Source organism: Lethenteron reissneri, chromosome 24, assembly GCF_015708825.2.
Source record: "Lethenteron reissneri isolate LAM-NWPU_2019-01 chromosome 24, ASM1570882v1, whole genome shotgun sequence".
Taxonomy (NCBI): domain Eukaryota; kingdom Metazoa; phylum Chordata; class Hyperoartia; order Petromyzontiformes; family Petromyzontidae; genus Lethenteron; species Lethenteron reissneri.
In genome coordinates this window covers 14,903,229-14,921,852 of record NC_083802.1, presented here as the reverse complement: position 1 = coordinate 14,921,852, position 18,624 = coordinate 14,903,229, and positions in this window count along the sequence as shown.

Sequence of the window (18,624 nt, the reverse complement as noted above, 5' to 3'; positions counted from 1 at the left end):
TAACTCTGGTCAATGGGACATCTCTATGAACTGGAAAAAAAATGGGTGTAAAACCCAAACTAAACAACACGTAATGCACGTTCATACGAAGTTAACAGTCAGCTGCAAGTAATTATGGCAGACATCCACAACACCCTTGATGCTCTCTGTTGTTGGCATGCACGTAAATAACAGCCCCGAGTGTTATTGCGGCTGGTGGCTAAAAGTCAGGACACGGTGCACGTGCGAGCAAATATTGGAGCAATGTGGTGCTGGAGTTTTTTTTCTTTTTCTTCTTCTTCGAAATTGCCTTGCAGCTTACTGCCATGACGTCTGAGCATTCCTTGTTTGATATTTGGTCTCATCCTTTTTACCGTGACCTCGAGACGCCATTCTGCATATCCAGGTAATGCCTCGCATTGTACGATGCAAAGCTGCGCGAAGCAATGTTGTTCCTTGGAGGGCCTGGGGTGCACCCTTGGAATGACACTGAGAGAGAGGAAGGGGACCCAACGGATTCGATAACGTGTGCAGGTCAGTGGCATCATATTGACTATTTCTAGATTTGAAGTTTTTGTGACTGCAAGGATCCATACTCTTTGGTTTTTTCGGTAAAGTCACGTAGGTAAAAAAAATTAAGATGGTTATCTATCGGCTTAAATCATGCTAATCCGGTGGATAGCCGTGCACACTGCTTGGTGCTTGCCACAGACCTCCCCCCTCCCCGACCTCTTGACCCCCCCCCCCTAACACCCTATATAAACATGTTGTCTCGTAATAATTCTCTTCAGACGCCTCAGTAATTTTTGCTGGAGCAGTCAACACCTGATGACGGTTGCTTGTGTTGCTTCCGAAACGTCGTTATTTAATTTACTTTGTTTTCATTTTAATTTATGAAAAAAAATTTACCCACGTGACTCAACCGAAAAAACCAAAAAGTATCATATTGACTGTTAAGAAAAATAAGCAGGCTTTGGGCAGGACTCATCACGAGAAGGGATGATGGCCAGCGGTCAACATGAACAACAATGTCGCAGCCAGAGGAGGCAACACGCCTAAGAGGGCATCCGATTCGGGAGATGGAGCTAAGGAAGCAGCTTGTGTGCAGGAGCTCGATGGATTGTGATGTCACGAGACCGTGAGAACGGGTGATCGCTTGGGAACGCCTTCATCCAGAAGTGAATATACGATGGTCGTCGATGATGATGATGGTGATACGCAAAATAAATAAGATCTATGTAAATTTCGATTTAAAGCTTTCGTGACTGCAGGGATTCATCTTCTTGGTTCTTTCGGTAAAGACACGTAGAAGGGAGATAATAAAATAATAAAAATGTTACATAATAAAATAGTTCTCACGACTTTTCGGCCACAACGCAAGCAGCCGTCCTCAGGTGAAGAACAGGTCTGTCGGGAAGACGGCTGCTTGCGTTGTGGCCGAAACGTCGTGAGAATTATTTTATTATGTTTTATTATTATAATTTTATAATTTTATAATTTCCCATGTACGTGGCTTTACCGAAAGAACCAAGAAGAAGATCTATGTAGGCTGTTCTGACATGACGCAGAAGGGGCGAGGTAGGGAATAAACCAATATTGATAATACGGATGACGTGAAGAGCAAAGGTAGACGGAGGTTCGTAATTTCAAGCACGTGCAATTAAAAAGAAATATGTTCCTAGTCTTGATTTAAACGTGAGAGACAGAGTTGGAGACGTGGACTGTCGTGGAAAGGTTGCATTTGAACGTTCGGGTGACAGAGAATAAAATGACCTCCCGTCATGCAGAGCTAGAATTAATGTTGAGAATAATTGCAGTGTTTGTTCTATTACAGTGGAGGGAGCATGCGGTATTTTAGTGGGCAAAAGGTCAGGGAGCTGTTGTGTAAACGTTCATCCGTTTAATTAATGGTCAGTCTGAGTAAGGGCCATGATCATAAAAACATAATTAATAACCATTGGCAACCCACGTGTTGGTGTTGACGTTAATGGAATACATCCATTCAGATGCAGAAGCCAGAGTTGATAGCTTCTATGATGGCACTGACCCACAAGTGCATTTGAACGTTCTTTGTACGGCCTCTTTATCAATCCACTGTTGGATGAAGACCTCCCCATGCCGTGTCAAAGACGTCAAGTGACCATACTTCACCATGTACGTATGTATTATGTACGTTGACCTACTTTCTCAACGTACGTAGCCAACCGCGCTAATCGGACTTGCAAGCCACCATGCTTGGTGCGTTTGGGTGGGTGAACGAATGGGGGCAGGCCAAGGCCGACTGAGACAATGTATCACTCGTCACTCATGTTAGGCACGGACTGGAATCGAAATCAGCTCACTGGGTTTAAAGTGCAATGCGTTAACCACTGCCTCGCTGCCTCTCCCAACGCGTATGTACGTAACCATAATATGAATATGCGGAGGATAACTGAAGTCTCAAGCAAATATTTTAATACAGTAATGTAGAATGATATATTTATGTAATTGGACAATTAATCTGGAGATCATCCAATCGGCTAAGAGACCATTCGTATTCATTAGTTATCTAATGCTGGGGATATGCGTCTGGGAGATGACGGAGGCTTGAAGGGGCCTTCATCCAGCAGTGGACTGACAAAAGGGATGGGCACACGCAGGCCCGGACTGAGGTCAATAGGGCAGCAGTCCGGGCAAATGCCCAGAGGACCGGTAAATTTTGAAGGCCAGTGAGCTGGTTTGTGTGAGGAAATTTCAAATGTGATCAAAGTAAAAAAATATATTTTTTTGTTGAATTTTTTTTAATTAACTCTAATATGTTCGCTGCATTGCTTATGTATGCTCTCAGTTGACAATAACTCTCATATTCGGCAGCCCAACATTTTTTATTTCTCACCGGCCCATTTGTGTTTTTGGACCAGCCCAAATACTCCAATAAGATCGCATGCCAATTTGGGCCGCTGTGTGTTTACAAAATGTTTGTCCCAATCCGTCACTGGGCGTGCGTATGTTATTGTGGGGCTGTTATTGCTTTGTACAAACTGTCGTTATTGATGTCATGGGTAAGAAGGATAGAGGTACAATGACAGGTGTTAATTCAGACAACCAAGCATCCCTCTATGTAGTAGCTAGGTTGGAGGCTTTTGTAGCAAAAAAATACTTGTGTGCAGTTACCGTTACATTGTTTATACAAACATGTACGGTTGGTTGGAGCGGCCGATGGTAGCACAGAGGTTAGGAGCGCACTACACTATAAACCCGGAGACACGAGTTCGACTCCTGGCCACGGCTGACATCAGTGACGAATGATGTTTGAACTGGACGGAGGCCTCCGTTTATCAACCTACACCAACCATTGTGGTAAAGTACGTATGGCCATGATTGAGACAATGTAGATTGGCCTTCATTCAGCAGTTGATTTTCAAATGGGTATAAATATATGTACTACAAATGTATATTGTGGACACGGTAAAATTTAGCCAAATACCTCAACTAAAACCCATTGCCTAACTCCAAATATCTGCAGTATGCAACAGCACTGAACAAGCGTGAACGTTAGTTACACCTGGTAGCGCGTAATGTGGAATGCCCGTGACGAACATGTGTTCATCTCGTCGGATCTCAGAAGCTAAGCAAACAACACCACTGATGGGTGACCCCACCACGAACAACGCAGGTGTTATAGGCTGCCGCGAGACTGCGCTGTCAGCAGAGGGCAGCGGATCAAAATCCAGAACTATGCCCTTCGACAAACCCGCACTGACAAGCGTGGTGAAGTCGGGTTCAAATAACCCTCATCTGGCTGCGGACTGACAAAAGAACATATCACGTGTGCATCTACAAATGTGGCACATTTCAGCGCGGAAGGGGGCATTGATCGGGAATGTATACCGTGTTAATATCATGAGCGTCGCCACTATCTGCATCTGACGCACAACGCTGGATACGGGGAACAACAAACATATCCAATGCATTTTAATGAGACACACTCCTTTCCATGCGTGTTGGGTGTAATTCTAAACATGGCAGATCCGTACAAAAGGATTTGCAAATTAGATAAATGGAATGAATGGATGAAACCATGAATGCATCGATCGACTCATTTTGGTCAAGTATACCCTTGACAATATATATTGTAAAAGCCAAAAAATTGGACGTTGAGAACCCTAGCTTTTGTTGTACTGTGTAATGGAAACAAACGTGTCCGTTTAAAATTGGGTCACTTCCCTCACCGCCCAAAATAGCTTAACGGTAGACTGTGGAGTGCTGGTTGTGACACGTTGTCTGATATCTATGAACAAACAACAACAATATGTATGAACAAACAACAACAATATTAATGAACAAACAAGAACAGCATTAAATAATCAACGTGGATGTGCGTTGTGTTCGACGTGCATGTTTAATTTCAAGCGGTGTCTTAATTGCTGTACACAAACTAACAATGCCTTTCAGCATAACTAAACATTCTCTAGTCCACGGGCCTATTGTCTTTCCAGGCCGTTGCTATCTGGCAGCATTTGTTTGATACGTAGCAAATTCTGGACTGGGTTTTCGACCTTTTCTGAAGCTTATCAGTAGAGTCAGGCTTGTTAAATAAATGACCCTGGATTTCCAAATGTTATTGGCAAGATCGCTCCATCCAAACCATGAGCTCCTGCTCAAGGCAGAAATAAAAAAGCAATACCGTCCACAAACTCATCACGCCTGGCCTTTGATCATCGAGAGCAAAAGCAAATGCAATCTGATCTTTGTCTCTACATAAAAATATATTTTCCAGTCCATCGATGGAAATTGGCTTTCCAGAGCATTACTATCCAGCGACCACCAGTGTCTAATGACGTCGGACCAGGATGAATAATACATGCGTTGAAATTCTCGCCATGACCCTCTAACTTTATAGGCTGAGAGGGGGGCACAGATGTAGGCTCTGCAGATACCCCCCCCACCACCGACCCAGTTATCGTGTTTAGTTACTCTGACCTCAAATCATTGCTAGCGCCAGCTTGAAGAGCAGCCAGCCCTTATCAAGCATAGCATGCGTTAGTCAACTTTGGGGAAAAGCAAACATTACGTTGGAGTCTCACCCCACTGATGGAGCAAGGGGTTTTTGAGGCTGTCGGCACAAATCGGTGATGACGTCTCTATCCACAGCGCTAATGAATATCGTACCGTGCGTGATTGTGACATGCGTTGGCATTCACGTATCAACACGATACGTTTACAACTGGTAGCTGGCTTCACTTGCTTTCCAGCATATTTAATCACACAATTCACTAGAAGCAAATTCTTTAGTTCACTGATGATAGGTGTTATACTTTGTGATTGTTTCGAACAAGCATATTTGAAGGCTGATCCAATAGCGTAAGTACTACACCACAGATAGTCGATCGGTATGTGGTGCTTGGTGGGGTAGAGTGTCGGTGTTCCCACCTCTTTCAAGAGGTCCGGCCAACATGGAAGAGTAGAGCTCGCTCTAGTGGAGACCCTTCTGCTAGCAGCAGCATGGGCACATAACTGCAGGGCTGCATCTTAAATTTAATCTAAGGCTGACCATACCCCAGGAGTACAACCAAGAAACCTCCATACTCTCATTCAAAGGTATGGGATTTCAGATGTTTCTAGAAATGAGAATTTGTCTCGACTGTATTTGTACTGGGCTCTGTTGTTCTAGCCCTTCTAGAACACTTTGCAAATTTTAATCCGTCACAATTGTCTATATGTATTTGACACACACACACACCAACACTCTCGTTGCTGACTTAGCATCTTAACATTGTAAAATCAGTATATTGCTTAATAATCCATAGATGGCCATAATCCAAGGCTTAGCCTTTGCTATTAGGTCAATGCGAGCAAAGGTTGTGCACAGACAAAGAAAGCAATTCGAGTGATGAAGTGGAGGCCACACCTACAGTAAATACATCATTAAAGGGCTTCAGCATCCCAGAATAATGATTGAATATCTTATTGTCATAAAAAATATGCATGGTGGTGATCAATGTACATAAAGCTCCTTAAAGATTATTTTGTTTTGGAAATGGAAATTTTGGTGGATGATCGGTGGTGCAGTTGTTAGCGCCCCCCGACTACGTACCAACAAAAACGTGTTTCCCGGCCGTGGATAAACTCAGTGGCGAGCGACATCCAAATCAGTCCTGGGCTCCCCCTTCAGCAACCCGCTGGTCACTGTGGTGACCAATGGCCAAACAACCCGCATGCCCTACACAGTGCGGAGCCTTCATCCAGCAGTTTGCATTAAGTTCTGCAAGTGCATTAATCAGTGCGTGAATGCAATTTATTCAATATGTTTTAACATTGATAGTGGAGTTTCCATGCAGGTGTGTTTGTGCTGATCAGCATACCTGTTATATGGCAATAATTTTTCGTATGAATTTGCCGCAAGTGTACACACAAACAAGATAAAATTCACTGAAGTAATAGGATTTATAATGATAAGAATTAGTCTTATTAATTCACAGCTGATTGTCAGTCTACGACTGATTTAAAGTCTCTCCACACCGTGTCGGTCATGGGGGTTCTTGCAGCATACCTCCGTTGAGTGCGGTTGGCTGAAAAAGTTGGTTAAAATTCCTTCTGCTATGGAGGGCAAGTGTTGAGCCTCCAGACACAGGGGGGTCGTTTTCTGCAAGTTAGTCGGGCGATTAATTGTATTCAATGCGAAAGAAGTTCAAAATACAAACATCAACTACAGGTTGGACCACAGGACCGGTTCTCCGATATCACTAGCCAATGATGTTAGCCGTGGCAGGGATGTTAGCCATGCTTGGAAATCGAACTCGGGTCCGTCGCATTCATAGCTCAGTGCGCTAACCGCGGCGCCACCACTCTCCAACATGAATTTATGGAGGCGTAATAATTTGCACGCTACATGTGCACACAACACACCGGGCTTTCTCTAAACGAAAGTGGCCATCCCATCATGAGCACGGACCCCGTGACACCTTGCGTGTGTAATGAGTGACCTCTCCATTGATCTGCGCTGCACGAGGGCTTGCTTTGTGCGCACGAGGACACTTTGACACTTTGATTCCGTGCGTCGTGCTCACATCGTGCGTGGTTCTGAATGTGTGGGAGAGCTCAGCCACTCGAGTTGACTACGGCGCAACCCCTATTATCCGAGGCCCCTAATATCCGATGCTCGTATTATTCACACTGCTCATTGATGAGTGGAAAATTCAATCAACTGTCGGTAACTTATCCTGTTATTATTTTGGAAACTGTGATTAATTGGAATCACCGTGAATACCGGCAATATTATTCGCGTTTATGTGGGTACAACAGTCTGCCGGTATTGCTAAATTCATACTTTTGCCTGAGCCTCTGCACAGACAAGAGACGTCACACTGGCGTAGCAGTAAATACATCGTTTAATCAGAGTAGAAAAAAATATGTGCGATTTTAAAATGTTGGCAGCTGATGGGTGGCTCAATTGTTGGGAGGTGGAAAACTCCACTCCAGCCGTGCTGCCACTGGCGGAGCCAGCAGGGGGGGGGCACGTGCCCCCCCCCCCAATGATCCGATCGAAATCCCTAATTTGGATCGGATCATTGGGGTTTATTGGTAATAAATCGGCATTTTGCGACCCCCACTGCCACTGTGTAGCATATTATTACGTGCCAGTGACTCTATGAAATAATAGGACGATAGTCTGAGTCTATAATTGTCAATAAGTAACGGAAAAGCAGTTATAAGTGACTCACAGAATTGTGCGCAGTTGCGTATAGAGTCCACGACTTCCCAGAAGGCATTCACCTTCAGCGAGCGCGATGCCGATCACACAACGCGGTTCAAAGCGCCATCGCCGCACACGCATCGAATTAAAAGGAAGGGACAAGTCCTGACTTACTAACAACTCCTCTATAATTTTTCATTGCTGGAGGGGTTGCCCCCCCTACCTGAAAAGTCCACGCAGCTTCACCTGGCGAACTGGTCAGTCAGATAGCGGGAAGAGGACCGGTGCGTCAACTGTTGCCTTCGCAGTCAAAGCCATACGTTACACCGCAAGCAGAAGCTATGCGAAACTGAAAATAACCGGATTTTTGTACATTTTCCACCTCTCCACACAGGACGCACAAACCAACACCCAGGTATAAAGCAGTTACATATGACGTAACATTGCTCATCACAATCATCAGCCATGATCAATCCACTGCTGGATAAAGGCCTCACCAAGCCGTCGCAGTCTCCCTCGATCTCTTGAGGCAACAATCCCACCCAGCACTTCTGAGCATGAGCGAATTTCATCGCTCCATCTCTTTAGTGGAGGAGGTCTCTCTCAAACGAATTCCATCATTTCTCACACAGCCGGATATAGCCCACTCTCGCCAACAGGCCCTGTAAAATAGAGTGCAGCACTTTCACAGGGCTGTATTTTAACAGATATAGGCCGTTAGATGTCAGGCAAACTACATACACTCAAAAATCATCGTCAAGATTGATAAATAAAATACGCTGACATGAGTATTTGCTCTCACTATATCGACATAGCCCGCAATGTTCTGCTGCAGCCGGTGTGCCAAGGCATTTCCTCCAAGGCATTGTTGTTTGCTCTGTCAATCCATTTGCATGTGTGTGCCCAATGTGATGCATAACAAAGACACGCAACCCAATGTCACCACCGGCACAACAGCATGATAAAAAAAATACTGCATCACCGCTGGCATGATATCTGAGCACTTTAAGAAGTGTACACGGTACATACGAACAAAGACAACGATTCTCCATTGAGCCTTTAACAGGCTGCTGGGATGAGTGCTGTTTGCGAGTCGCACCTATGGCCACCTTTATTCTGCCGAGTGCTAATGTTTACACATTGTACCGGGTACTCATTGAAAGCTGAGTCGACCTAGGGGAGGCACAGGACCAGGTTCAAACATGCACCACTGTTATTGGATATGAACTCGGGTCGCCGATTTCGTAGCACAATGCGCTAACCACGACACTCCGCAGTATAAAACGACATACGTTTACAGCGATGAATGTTAATGCATGCATACATACAGTCCACACATACACAATGGATGATTTTGGTGGAGGATATATTAATGCACGAGTAACAAAAATATGCAAAAATATATATTACAAACATATACACACAATTAGTATACAATATTTCTGATTGATAAATTCCTTAGTCAGCAGCTGATATCAAAGTCATTCTAAGTGCAATCCTTGCCAGTAGACATGTCGCAATTCCGGGATTCATTGATTAAAGTACATTCTTACGCCTACAATAAAAGCACGGAATTGTGTGCAGATTACCGGTTATTTTAATATTGATATACTATACGTCTATTCGATATCACTACAAATTAACTCTAGATAATTGTGATTCAAATCATTGTCGCTTCTATAGATTCATAGCACTATGGATGCTACATTTAAAATGGGGGGACATAATGATGGACGCTTGTGTTGCGCCCGAAACGTCGTGATTTATTTTATTTTATACCTACGTGACTTTACCGAAAGAACCAAAGAGTAATGACAAGTTAGTCAAGGCAATCATGCATTGGAGACAAGTAATCAAATCAAGGATAGTGCAAATCGTTACATTTTTACCAGCCAGATTAGACCAGAAATAGCGACTCAAGTATCAACTGCACAGTCATAATTGGATGGCTAGGCTCAGCAGCAGAGCGTTAATGCGCAGAGCAGTGGTGCAGTGGTTAGCGCACTGCACTATAAGCACAGCAACCTGAGTTTGATTGCCAGTAATGGCTACGATCAGCAGTGAGTAATATCAGAACCGGTCCTGTTCCCCCCACCCTCCCACCCTTCACCAACCCGCACGAGCCAGCATGGTGAAGTATGGTCAAGCGATACCGATGAATGAGAAAGCATGAGGAGGCCTTCATCCAGTCGTGCATTTACAAAGAGTGAACTAGTAGATTGAGCCAAATGTGCAACAGGGACTCGGTGATGTGGCTCAAGGCCAGGCCTTGTTTTCTTCACGTCACGCAGCGATGTCATACGTCGTGAAACATCAAGGGCCCCCGTGTGTGCAAATCTCAAAGCTGACAATGACAGGCATTCATTCCTGCGCTCGTAGCGAACAATGCAGGCGTGCAATTAGATCTCAGCACTTTCCGTGGCTTCAAACAAAACGGTCGATTGCGGGAAATAATCCAGCCTTATCATGTCACCCTGTCACATCGGTCAGCCCAAACCTCCAAAGTGGATAACATCTTCTATTAAATTTAATTGTGTCGCCATGCAAGATTCACATTGGTAGACACTTAGGGCACGCTCTGCTGTCCACTGATGATGTCAGAAAATTGGATTCGGCTCCACAATAGATGGTGACGGGTGCGGATGACGCTTCTGTCATTGTTAGGAACTCGCTCTCAGTTACGTTTCCGAGCGCAGCGCTCGACATCTGGCACTGCAAACGCTTCACGTTTTCCAGAGGGTGTGGGAGCCGAAATTGAATAAAACCACCACTGCGGTGACAAGATATGACAATGCATTTCGCTTTTCATCAGTTCCTATTGAAAAAATGGGTTCCCTGCTTGAGGCACTTTTCATCGAATGACAATCAGTGGCGTTAAAGCGGAGTTTCTCGATCACGTGAATGCTGGCGACACCCTCAATTGGCACCAAAGGTCATGGAACAATACCATGAAAATAACAAAGAGAAATGCGCTAGAAACGCCCTCAAACAAACGTCCGCTTTGGACTTGTAAAATGGCGGAGTGTTGCAACTGTTCAAGTTCAAGTTCATTTTTTAGGTATAGCCCCTGTGAGCCATGCGGCTCTTAAGTCGGGTGCAACCGAAACAAACAAAATATGAACACAGAACATCTTAAAGCGATGACGCGTAACAGAAACATCCTGGAATAAACCAGCAAATATTTTTTAAAAACGTATTAAAAACTGTGCCTTGTGACAGAAAGCCAGAAACTCGTTGTACATTAACTATGGTTTCCATCTGTCGTGGTTTCTCAGGATCGTCCTCAGTCTTTTTTATCCTGAGAAATCCTTGCGTTTTTTTTGTCGGGTACATAAAAAAATCCCAGTTTTGTATCAGTTTAATAATAGTTCACGGCTATGAATGTACACGTAGTTTGCCCCTCTCCTGGCATAGTATTGTGCCATATTCTTCACTTTCTTATATATCCTATATTTGTACATCAGGGATGGCAACCCTAGCGTGAATATTCGCATCCAAAATTTGTCCAAAAATTGTCATTTTCATGGTGATTCCTGGCTGAGGAAGCTGGTTAAAATTCATTCTGCTACGGAGGGAAAGTGTTGAATCTCCAGGCACGGGGGATCGTTTTCTGGCAGTTCGCCAGGCGATTAATTGTATTCAAGGTTGGTGTTGAACAGCTGCGGGTAAGTTGATGAACTGTGCAATGCAATGCAGCTGGCTCACTAAAACAAATGCAGTTACCTTCATATCAATGGTAGCTTCTGTTTAACATTGAGGTGGTAATAGACTCTGCCTGGGATTTCCCAGTCTCAGCCGATGGCACGTGCAGGGGAATGCAATCATTGAACAGGGCTTTGAAAGCAATGCAATGGCGGTGGATTGATTCGTTCAATATATATAATTGACCAAACACAACAATGCAGGACCTCTCCTTGAAAATTAGTCTTAAGACTCAGTGAGGCTTTTACACATGAAATGCATTCTTTTAGTTCTTGTCAGTGCTTTCTCCAAGAGAGATGGGCACATGCAGTCCATGCAGCTCATCGGCAGAGCTGATTTGGTGGAAGCTGAGACTGGAAAAACCACAGCAGACTTGTGTTTATTCCTCACTGTGGAACCATAAACCATAACTGTTTTATATCATAACCCAAAAACTAGAAAGGGAAAACAAACATCTTTGGAATTTTAAGAATGTCAATGCTTTAAAAAAAGATCCTACGTCCAGATAAATGCAGAATTCATTACTGGATTATGAATAATTGTACATGAGTTTGCTAACAAAAAGATACATTGTCAGACATGCCCTTTAGTTCAATTAAGCTAATTTCCTAACCCAAGTAGAAAAAACAAATCTATTCATGCTTTGAGTGTCTCGCGAGGGTTCAGGACTAAACACTATGATACTTGTAATATTAACGTAAACATCACATTTGACTGAAAACGTGAGTCTCTCTACAGTGGGCAAATTACTGTAAAATTACTTTCGTTAGCCCCCAGCAGATTATTTTCTTCCAACGTATCTGCCTGTAGGAGTTCACACACCATGAGGGAGGGTGCTGTCCAAGACGTTTGGTCAGCAGAACCTTTCACGAGTGGATGGCATGTGTAATCCATCCCAGAGGTTTTCTCAGTCTCTCACTGCAATTCCCTTGCTCTTTCTCCTGTCAATGGAGTCATCGCCGGCACAGTGTGATGCTCTTAGGCGGATTTTGAATTCCCGCTGGCAACTGTTCCAGACACTCAACATAACGTGCAAAATGCTAAACCTTTGACTTTAGCCTGCCAGTGCTCGTTTTAGGCTTGTATATGTATGTATGTTGAACTTCTTTCGCGCCGTACCTCGCCAACCGTGCTATTTGGAGGTGCGGGGGAAGGACAATAAACCAAACGCAAAAAGCAGTTCTTGAGAAATTAGTTTTCAGTCTAGATTTTAAAGCGGATAGATCCAGTGTATTCATAATATCGGTGACTTCCTAATATCAGTGGCTTCCTAATGTATGTGTGGCGAGCAGGCATTTTCACGTTCTCTGCTGACACCAATCTGAATGGAGGGGAAAATAAAATATTCAGAGTGTGGTTGTGTAAATAACGATGGCGTCCTCTTGAGTAAATGACACATGAGACGAGTGTGAGCTTAAAAACATACCCAACGGGAAAGATCATGGCAACTCGTGCATTAATCTCAAAGAATGAATGTGATTAAAGCCATACTGACAGGACACAAAAATGCAGGTTTGAGAACAAGGATTGTCGGCTTTATCTCTCCAGTGGTGATATTTACACACCACACCAGGTACTCGTTTGAGGCTAAGTCGACCTAGGGGAGGCCCATGACCGGTTCAGATAATCGTCACTGGTGTTGGCCATGAGCGGGAATCGATATCGGTCGCTGGGTTCGTAGCGCAGCGTAGCGCTAACCGCCACACTACCGCTCCACACACACACACACACACGCGCATGGCGCGCACAAGCACACAAATATGCCGTTGTTATTGTGATATTGATTGCGCTATCCCACGGCTACAGTTTTTGATTCTGCGCGTGCACCAAAGAGCATTGTTCTGGACCATGCACGAGCAAAAAGAAAAAACTCCCCTCATGATTTTCTTGCAGCCAATTTGCCATCAGTAGCTGTAGCATTAAGGTAAAGCTCTGCTCAAAATTACTAGGGCACGGCGTTCTAAAATAGCAGTGCCGTCAGAATGGATAGCAGCAACACCGGTCTCTCAATGTTCACATCTGACCATCACAAAGAGTGCCATTGTCTTTCTTAGCATGAATAACATGTGTCTATTTATATGCTTTGCGCACGTTAACAATTTTATTAAGGGCTGGGATTAAGTACTGTGGATTGGATTACGGCATTTTCTTTTCAACCAAAATAGCCCAGTCTGTCCAGGAGGTATATTAGTTCCTGCCCTAACAGCATGTGTATGTGGAATACTGTATTACTATTTACTATTTTTCTTTTACCAGGTAAGGCGCACTGAGCTATATAGCTCTTTTCAGAGGCAACTTGGCCACCAATGATAGCTCAACGAAGTGGCTTATCACGCATGTTTCTAAATATGCAGGGAAAGCTCGGAAGACCCAGATGAAAATCCACGCCACCATGCAAACTCCAAATATACAGCAGGCATCAGCGTCGGGAGCGAACCCACAACCTCCTGTATACCAGGCAAGGTAGTTAATATCTCATCAACATGACGCCCCAACACCGTGTGCAAAGGCACACGAGGAATATGACACAATGGATTTGTATTGGTTATATGTGGCAATTTTAATACGTCACAAAAGACACGAGCAATGAGAACATACCCACCATGATCAGTGGCGTAGCTATTGAGTGTGCAGATGGTTCAACTGCACCAGGGCCCCCTGGCCAGAGGGGAACGAACCAGGCTCTGGGCTCCGGACAGGGTGGGGGGGGGGGAAATTGGACAGGCGATGCCCTATTTAACTCCTTGCACCAGGACCCATTCCAACCACGCTATGCCACTGACCATGGTCCAATCAGTAGCTGACTGGAATTGCAGGAATACAGGTGTAGAGGAGTAAAATGGGGACGTGACGTCAGGTGTGCCGTTCAGTGCGATGACGTCACGTCTCCTAGAGTACTTAAGGGATACCCCGTGACGTAAGCGGGGTCACTGTGGGAACGGGTAGAGTAAGCAGGGTGAAGAGGGAACCAGGGGTAGAGAGAGGGATCGAGTGGTGAGTCTGGGGAGAAGCCGGTGGTAGCCGTAGAGGTGCTTCTCTCTCTGGTCGGTGGAGTCGGCAGAGTCCACGATCCGACACGAGAGAGAGAGACCGGAGCGAGCCGGCAGGGACCCGGACTCAGAGTAGGACCCCCCTAGCCCCTGGGAGTTGTGTACCCTGCTGTGTAATATTGTAACAGCTTTAATAAACCCTGGCGAAAGCCCTTAACTTACCTCCGTGTCCGAGTACGTCCGTCGGAACTTCTCTACACATGTGTGGTGATGTGCTTTACTTAGCAATCTGATTTGGAGCTAAAACTACTTCATGTCTATCAAGTCATATTAAGGTACACACAGGTAAAGTAAATACCAATGTACACTGGTGCAAATAAAATGCCCTCTCTATTGAGTAATATAAACCAATACATGCTGGAGGGAGGGGGGGGAATGGCAGACAAAAAAACAAGTGGATAACAAACGCATGAGAACCTTTCTGAGCCATTTCACACCCTGACGTGATGTCATGCAAATCTGTTGTTTCTGCCACACTTTTAAACCGCGCTGCGAAATGAAAGATTTGCTTCGCTACACGGACGACCGGTCCTGCTTAGCAACGATGTATCAGCTGACAGCACAACATCTGAGATGGAATACCTTCTTAATCTGTCAAATATTACACAGTATTCGCTCGTTATTCGCGAAGGATACGTTCTGGAGATGCTCATGAATTGCAAATTTCACGGATAATGATATTGGCCTACGAACATCGTACACGCAATGTCTGCAGATGCTTCTGAAGCTTCGAGAAGTTCTGTCTATACGTGTATATCTCTCTCTCATCTCTTTATGTCATCACATTCTCTCTCATCACTTTCCTTCCACCGCACATGCGATTAGCACGGTTGGCTATGCACGGTGCGAAAAAAGTCCAGCATACATATTATATACGTGGAGTTCCAGATGCAAATCGCGGATAGCCAAAATTGTGGATAACACATTTGTGTTTGACGAGGGAATACTAGACGTATTTATATATTTAAAGAAAATATTCCCTTCATCTTAAAATTTACTGTCGCTGTGTATACTCTGCAGCTATAGTGAGTTTAAATTTTAAAAAAGCAGCATACAATTACGATTACATTATATGCAAATCCTAAATAAACAACATGCAATTCATTACACCCAAGCATGTAACATGACAGACCGCATGTAAAAGGGATATTATTTTTCAGATGAGAGGGCAAATGCCTTCGCCGTACCAATGCTCTTGTGGGTTCTTGGCAGCTCTATTTAGCCTTGGGGTTCAACGTCTAATGCCAATTCTTATTGACCATATGGTGCCAGTAACCTCCAAGGTGGGTTTTATTACTCTTGTTGACATGTTCAATACCTCACCAAAAGATGAAATCACCTACAATCATTTCTTATTTATAACGCCTCAACCTGGAACTCATCCTTCCGAGGTTATAAGTTGAATATGGAAAAATATATATCCTCTTTAACAAACGGATTGTTGTTTACGAAACCGCACTATGGGGAACAGACAGATGTGTTTTGACGCTCACATTGTTCACGACGAGTGAGACACACGAGCATGCGATCGTGCATAAATGGGAATGGTTGATGTTTTAACATTCATACACACATCTGTTAGAGCTTTTAACATTCATACACGTCTCTGCCACTACCCAAGGCCAGTGACTGCTTATGTTGGGTCAACTCCCTCTGAGCGGAAATATTTTTTTGGTATTTTCCCCCTCTCCCAGTGTATTCCCATTGTGCTATCGGCATCGTGTCCTGTAACAAACAATCAATTTGTAAATATCACGAAGCAGTACTCACGCGCGAGGCTGCGGAAATGTATTTTTTCACAGGACTTCCGAAAAAAATCCTACGTGGCCTTAAGTCATTAATATATAATTATCAAATGATTCAATTATCACATTTATTATTACTCTTAGGTGTTTTCGGTAAAGTCACGTAGGTAAACAATAATAATAATAAAATAAAATAATAATAAATGAAAATAACTAAATTCAAGTACGACGTTTCGGAAGCAACACAAATCTCCGTCTTCAGGTGGGACCGTCAAAGCCAAATTTACTGTATCAAGTGAAGGGAAATCCAAGATGGGTATTACCTTGTTATCGCGGCATCTCTTGAGGAAGGCTAGCGTCTCGAGAAGCTGTGACTTCTTGTCTCATTGTCTGTTAAAAGTTCTAACAGATAGGTGAAATTCCTCCCCGTAGAGGGCATAAATTCTAGATTTGAAGCTTTCGTGACTGCAAGGAAAGCTTCAAATCTAGAACACATTTATTATTGTTATTATCCTCGACACATTGCTAGGCACACTTTTCGTCCCTCCTATGGAATGACTCGTCACATGACCGTAAAACCCGACATTTTTACTTAGCCACATTTAAGTCCAAAACCAAATGTCATTGGGCACAGACCGAGACCCATCAACTCAATCTACTTGAAACCCCAGTTTATTCATGGGTCGTTGCCCAGATTCCGTACCCAAAATCTGAGTAGCCACTGGCTCATCTCTGAGCCCACCCATCCACCTGTCTAAGTATTTTTATTTTTAAATACACCGTTCATTTCAGGTCTACATGACGAGCATTAGAATACGATTGTATCCATAAGGTGCCCGCATATGCGTGTTAGGTCGATCCACTCGGCATCATACCTTTCCCAGCACAGGCAGATCTTATTTGCACGCGAAGAGCAATTACACAGAGCACTGACCAAGGTAAATTTTCAATCTTTGAGAGATCACAATGCGAGCACGTATCGCATTAACGGCGTCACGCCGCGGTGGAGATCGGTCATGTTTCATCCCTGCGCGAAAAACGCGTTAATGCCGCTCTCATTGTTTGTGCGGGGGGAACTCGCGCTCGTACGGATCACAAATGTGGTTTTGGATGTTCAAGGCTGAGCAGAAGCGATGGAAATGCGGTGGAGTGATCCTTCCTCGGACCACACGCAACGGAATTGAAGGGATCCCAAATACACACCTGCCATGGTGAATCAATCGGCCAGCCGCGAGAAATAGATATTTTTGTTTTTATTCGAATGTATCTGTCTTAAAAGGGAAGCGGACAGCATATGAGTCTCACGTGGTTAGAGACTAAGCGGCACTGGCGGGGACAGAGTGTTGAGATGAGTCACATTCATATTCTTAGGTTTTTTCGGTAAAGTCACGTAGGTAAAACATTAAAATTAATAGACATCATATCCTCTACTGGTATATATTTAGGGGTGACGGCGAAATTTAGCCACCCCTAAATATATACCAGTAGAGGATATGATTTCTATTAATTTTAATGTTTTACCTACGTGACTTTACCGAAAAAACCTAAGAATATGAATCATTGCACTCACGAAAGCTTCAAATCTAGAATGAGTCACATTTATGATTCTGTGCGTATGCAATGAAAAGTATCCCATCGGAACTGGAACTGAATTCGCATCGTACAGAAACATTGTTCACTGTTTAGTAGGATTTATAAATACGGGTTAGTCAGTGCATCATAATAAATTGTTACTCTTAGAGCAAGTGAACATAAACTGATGAAGAATAGATCTTGACCGAAAGACCCAAAGAATATGATGAAGAATATACAAGAACCACTTTGAGTCTCTCCTCTCACTTGAATAAATAACTGTGCTTTGGCTAACTCGCCTTCATCGGAAGTTGACCGACAATGATCATTTACTCTTCATGCAAACAGGCGTCATTAATTTAAACAATACTGTCAATTATTGTTTTAACTTCGGTGAAGCAGTTGTTCATGCACTGCGCTTTGAAACTGGCGAGGTACATTTCATTCCCTGCCACGGCTAACGTGAGTGGCGCGTGATATCTGAACTGGTCATGGAGGATCCCATTCACCAATCCACAGAATGGTGAATTAATTACGCTCTAACAACTCTTGGGCCTTCCGTCAGCAGTGGATTGACAAAGGCTGTATATTGTTATTATACATTACACAGTCCAGTATATATGAATAACACAATTGATGGCATTGGGAATTAAACAAATAAACCTTTGTTCATCAGCTCCGTTCACAATTCCATTTTGTGCCCAACCATGAAGGCCATTATGTTGTTTGTTTACACTGTTCCTTTCTCCACACATGTTGAATGCTGCAAAGTGCCCACTGGGATGCTCGTCAACAGAGCAGTGGAGCATTGCCAAATGAGATGTTACAACTGTGAGATGGAGGTACTTACTGCCTTGGATACAGGTGGTCTGGTAATTGTGGGGCGCACGCCACGTGCACA